Here is a 6,128-nt window from a genome sequence, read left to right on the forward strand (position 1 = left end):
TCTATAAAAAAAAGGGCCTCAAAGGGGCCAAAAAGTGTCTATAAAGGGCCAAAAGTGTCTAAAAAGGGCCTCAGGGCCAAAAGTGTCTATAAAGAGCCAAAAGTGTCTAAAAAGACCTCAAAAAAAGGTTACAAAAGTGTCTCAAAGAGCCAAAGTGTCTATAAAAGGGCCAAAAGTGTCCTCAAGGCCAAAGTGTCTATAAAAACTGTAGGACCAAAAGTGTCTATAAAAGGGCCAAAGAGTTAAAAAATTCAAAGTGTCTATAAAGGCCCAAAGCATCTATAAAAGGGCCAAAATCGTCTATAAAGGGCCCAAAATCATCTATAAAAGGGCCAAGCATCTAAAAGCCAAGTGGTCTAAAAAGGGCCAAAAGCATCTATAAAAGGGCCAAAAGCGTCTATAGAGCCTCAAGGGCCAAAAGTATCTATAAAAGGCCAAAAGTGTCTATAAAGGCCAAAAGCATCTATGAAAGGGCCTCAAAGGCCAAAAGCGTCTATAAAAAGGCCAAAAGCGTCTATAAAAGGCCAAACATTATAAAACCAAGCTCTATAAAGGCTCGTCTGCCAAACTCTATAAACCAAGTTCTAAAAGGCCACCTAAAGGGCCAAAAGTCTATGAAAGGGCCTCAAAGGAAAAGTGTCAAAGACAAAGTGGTCTATAAAAAAATTAAAGCGTCTAGAAAGGGCCTCAAAGGACAAAGTGTCTATAAAGGGCAAAAGTGTCTCAAAGGGCCAAAAGCGTCCTATAGAAGGCCAAAAGTTTCTCAGTGTTGAAAGTGGAAAAAATGTTGAAAGAGTGGAAAAAGGGCCAAAAGTGGTTCTATAAAGGGCCTCAAGGGCCAAAAGTGTCTACAAAAGGGCCAAAAGTGTCTATAAAAGGGCCCAAAAGTGTCTATAAAGGGGCCAAAACGCGCTTTAAAGGGCCAAAAGCATCTAAAAAAGGGCCAAAAGTGTCTATAAAGGGCCTCAAGGGTCAAAAGCTTCCAAAAATAAAAAGGCCAAAGTGTCTATAAAAAGGGCCAAAAGCGTCTATGAAAGGGCCTCAAGGGCCAAAAGTGTCTATAAAAGGGCCAAAAGTGGTCTATAAAAGGCGACAAAGGGTCTATGAAAGGGCCTCAAGGGCCAAAAGTGTCTATAAAAAGGGCCAAAAGTGTCTATAAAAGGGCCAAAAGCGTCTATGAAAGGGCCAAAAGTTTCTCAGTGTTGAAAGTGGAAAAAAATGTTGAAAGAGTGGAAAAAAGGGCCAAAAGTGGTCTATAAAAGGGCCTCAAGGGCCAAAAGTGTCTAAAAAAGGGCCAAAAGTGTCTATAAAAGGGCCAAAAGTGTCTATAAAAGGGCCAAAAGCATCTATAAAAGGGCCAAAAGTGTCTATAAAAGGGCCTCAAGGGTCAAAAGCTTCAAAAATAAAAAAGGGCCAAAAGTGTCTATAAAAGGGCCAAAAGTGTCTATAAAAGGGCCAAAAGCGTCTATGAAAGGGCCTCAAGGGTCAAAAGCTTCAAAAATAAAAAAGGGCCAAAAGCTTCTAAAGGGTGTGAAATGTAAAAAGTGCCAAAAACCACCTACATTTTTAAAGGTGGTTTTTGGCACTTTTTAAATTTCACACCTTTTTAGACACTTTTAAAAGCATGAAAGAAGAGGAATGAGTGCCAGGTGGTTCGGAGGGCTCTGGGCTTGTAGCCCGGCTGAGTCTTAGCTCTGACCTACATGCAGCGTCGCCACGGATACCGGCCGCTTCGTGATCCAATCAACTCCGACATGTGGGTCACGCAGCGCGGCCGGTCTCTTAGCCCTTGTGTTTTCAAAGTTTCATCAGAAATAGGCCCCAAAAATAACACAGACGCAGGTCTAAAATTAATGATTACTTCCTTTGAATTTTTCCATGGAAAAAGTTGATATTTTTCTATAAAAAGTCAAAATATTTTGAGAAAAAAGTTGATATATTCCTATTAAAAAAAAGTTCAGAATACTCTGTGAAAAAGGCTGGAATATTTCTTGAAAAAAATGCCATGTTTTAAGAAAAAGTATTCTTGTTATATTTCAAAATATTTCTAATATTTTGTTGAATAAAGGTTGATATATTTTGAGGAAGATAAACTAATTTTACGAGGGGAAAAAAGTCCTTTAATGTCCTTAGTTATAATTTTTAATCCTCACAGTTGTTATATTTTAAGAGAAAAAGGGTTGATGTATTTAGATAAAGAAGGTTGTTATATTTCTATAAAAAGAAGTCAAAATATTTTGAGGAAAAAACTTGATATATTTCTATAAAGAAAAGTTCAGAAAAAATGCCATGTTTTAAGAAAAAAAAGTCAAAATATTTCTAATATTTTTTTCAAATAAAAGTTGATATATTTTGAGGAAAAAAAATATTTCAAGAAAAAAAAGTAGTTTCATGAATTTTGCTTTGACGTGGTTATAATTTTATATTTGTTATTTGTTATATTTTGACAGTTAGTTGATGAATTCAGATAAAAAAAGGGCCAATAGCATCTATAAAAGGGCCAAAAGCGTCTATAAAAGGGCCAAAAGCGTCTATAAAAGGGCCAAAAGCGTCTTAAAAAGGGCCAAAAGCATCTTAAAAAGCCTAAAAAAGGGCCCAAAAGCGCGTCTAAAAGGGCCAAAAGCGTCTTAAAAGGGCCGAAAGCATCTATAAAAGGACCAAAAGCATCTATAAAAGGGCCAAAAGCGTCTAAAAGGGGCCAAAAGCATCTAGGACCAAAAGCATCTATAAAAGGGCCAAAAATGTCTATAAAAGGGCCAAAAGCGTCTATAAAAGGGCCAAAAGCGTCTTAAAAAGGGCCAAAAGCATCTATAAAAGGCCAAAAGCGATCTATAAAGCAAAAAGCCCTATAAAAGGGCCAAAAGAGCTCTATAAAAGGGCCAAAAGACGTCTTAAAAGGGCCAAAAGCGTCGCCAAAAGGCCAAAAGTGTCTATAAAAGGGCCAAAAGCATCTATAAAGGGCCTCAAGACCAAAGGGTCAAATAGGCCAAAAGCTTATCTATAAAAGGGCCTCAAGAAAAAGCTATCTAAAGAACCAAAAAGTCTATAAAGCGAAATTCTAAAAAGGGCCAAAAGTGTCTTAAAAGGGCCAAAAGCATCTATAAAAGGGCCTCAAGGGCCAAAAGCGTCTTAAAAAGGGCCAAAAGCATCTATAAAAGGGCCTCAAGGCCAAAACCATCTATAAAAGAAGGCCCATGCCAAAAGCATCAAAAGGGCCAAAAAGGACCAAAGCTCTATTAAAGGGCCTCATAGGCCAAGTGTGAAAAAGGGCCAAACTCATCCTAAAAAGGACCTCAAGGGCCAAAAGCATCTATAAAAGGGCCAAAAGCATCTATAAAAGGGCCAAAACCATCTATAAAAGGACCAAAAGTGTGTTAAAAAGGGCCAAAACCATCTATAAAGGGCCTCAAGGGCCAAAAGCATCTATAAAAGGGCCAAAAGCATCTATAAAAGGGCCTCAAGGGCCAAAAGTGTGTTAAAAAGGGCCAAAAACCATCTATAAAAGGGCCTCAAGGGCCAAAAGCATCTATAAAAGGGCCAAAACCATCTATAAAAGGGCCTCAAGGGCCAAAAGATGTTAAAAAAGGACAAACTATCTATAAAAGGGCCTCAAGGGCCAAAGGGTGTGTTAAAAGGGCCCAAAACCATCTATAAAGGGCCTCAAGGGCCAAAGCATCTATAAAGGGACCATCTATACCTCAGCAAAAGGGCGTTAAAGGCAAAAAAGGCCTAAAGCTCCAATCTATAAAAGGGCCTCAAGGGCCAAAAGCATCTATAAAAGGGCCAAAAGCATTTATAAAAGGGCCTCAAGGGCCAAAAGTGTGTTATAAAGGGCCAAAACCATCTATAAAAGGGCCTCAAGGGCCAAAAGTGTGTTAAAAGGCCCAAAACCATCTATAAAAGGGCCTCAAGGGCCAAAAGCGTCTATAAAAGGGTCAAAAGCGTCTATAAAAGGGCCAAAAGCATCTATAAAAGGCCCAAACCCATCTATAAAGGAACCTCAAGGACCAAAAGTGTGTTAAAAGGGCCAACCATCTATAAAAGGGCCTCAAGGGCAAAAGCGATCTATAAAGGGCCAAAAGCGATCTCAGGAGCCAAAGCATCTAAAAAGAGCCAAAAGTGTCTAAAAAGGGCCAAAAGCATCTATAAAAGCAAAAGTGATTAATATTAAAGGGCCAAAGTGTCTATAAAGGATCAAAACATCTATAAAAAGGCAAAGCGATCTATAAAAGGCCAAAAGCGTCCTATAAAAGGCCAAAAGCGTCTATAAAGGGACCAAAACGTCTTAAAAGGGACAAAAAGCGTCTATCAAAAAGAACCAAAAGTATCTTAAAAAGGCCAAAAGTATGTCTTAAAAGGGCCAAAGTGTCTTAAAAGGACAAAAGCATCTATAAAAAGGACCTCAAGGGACCAAAGGTTTAAAATGGGCCAAAAGCATCTATTACAAAGGACCTCAAGGGGCCAAAAGCTTATCTATAAAAAGGAGACCAAAAGGCTCTATAAAGACGAAAAAGTGTCTAAAAAGCCAAGTGTGTTAAAAGGGCCAAGCATCTATAAAAGGGACCTCAAGGGCCAAAGCGTCTTAAAAGGGCCAAAGCATCTATAAAAAAGGCTCAAGACCAACCATTTAGGGCCAAAACCATCTATACAAAAGGACCTCAAGGACCAAAGACCAAAAGCGTCTATAAAAAGGGCCTCATGGGCCAAAGAGTGTATGAAAGACCAAAACCATCTATAAAGGCCTCAAAGGCCAAAGCATCTATAAAAGGGCCAAAGCATGTTCAAAGGCCAAAACCATCTATAAAGGACAAGGAGTGTGTTAAAAGACCAAGCTCATCTATAAAGGGCCTCAAGAGACCAAAAGCATCTATAAAGAACCCCAAACATCTATAAAAGGCCTCAAAGGCCAGCCAATTATTTAAGGGCCCAAAACCATCTATAAAAGGACCTCAAGGACCAAAGCATGTCTTAAAGGGACCAAAACCATCTAAAAAAGGACCTCAAGGGCAAAGAGTTTAATAAAGGACCAAAACTATCTATAAAAGGACCTCAAGGGCCAAGGTGTGTAAAAGGGACCAAAACCATCCTATAAAAGGGCCTCAAGGCCAAAAGCATCTGTAAAGGAACTGCTCTCTAAAAGACCTCATAAAGGGTAGTAAAAGAACCACTCCAACATCTCAAAGGACCAAACTCTATAAAAGGGCCAAAGCATCTATAAAAAGGGCCTGAGCAAAGGTTTGTTATAAAGCCAAGCTCTATAAAGACCTCAAAGAACAAGTTATTAAAGAAAACCTCTATAAAGACTCAAGGGGCAAAGGTCTAAAAAGCTCAATTTCTCAAAGAACAAAAATCTATAAAAGACCAATTTTGGTCATCTATAAAGGGGCCTCAAGGGACCAAGGGTGTGTTAAAGGGGCCAAACTCATCTATAAAGCCTCAAGGACAAAGCGTCTTAAAGAACAAAAGCTCTATAAAGGGCCAAACATCCTATAAAAGAGCAAAAGTGTGCTCAAAGGGCCAAACATCTCTAAAGGGGCCAAAGTGTATTAAAAGACCCAAAAGTGTCCTTAAAAGGATCAAAGCATCTATAAAAGGAAGTTTTTATAAAAAGGGCCTCAGGGAACAAGTGTGTTATAAAAGGGCAAAACCATCTATAAAAGGGCCTCAAGGGCCAAAGTGTGTTAAAAGGCCAAACCATCAAAAAAAGACCTCAAGGGCCAAAAGCGTCTATAAAAGGGTCAAAAGCGTCTATAAAGGACCAAAGCATTCTATTAAAAGAGCCGACTCAAAAGGGACCAAAGTTTAAAGGGCCAAAACCATCTATAAAAGGCCTCAAGGACCCAAAACGTCTATAAAAGAGACCAAAAGCGTCTATAAAGGGCCAAAGCATCTATAAAAGGGATCAAAAGTGTCTACTCTAAAAGGGCCCAAAGCATCTATAAAAAGGGCAAAGTGTATTAAAGAACCAAAGTGTCTCTAAGGATCAAAAGCATCTCAAAGGGACCAAAGCACCTTCAAAGAGACAAAGTGTCTATAAAAAGGGCCAAAAGCGTCTATAAAGGGACAAAAGTGTATTAAAAGGACCAAAAGCGTCTATAAAGGGATCAAAACAATGCAATAGCTTGGCA

Source organism: Perca fluviatilis, unplaced genomic scaffold (assembly GCF_010015445.1).
Source record: "Perca fluviatilis unplaced genomic scaffold, GENO_Pfluv_1.0 PFLUV_unplaced_scaf_5, whole genome shotgun sequence".
NCBI classification, from domain to species: domain Eukaryota; kingdom Metazoa; phylum Chordata; class Actinopteri; order Perciformes; family Percidae; genus Perca; species Perca fluviatilis.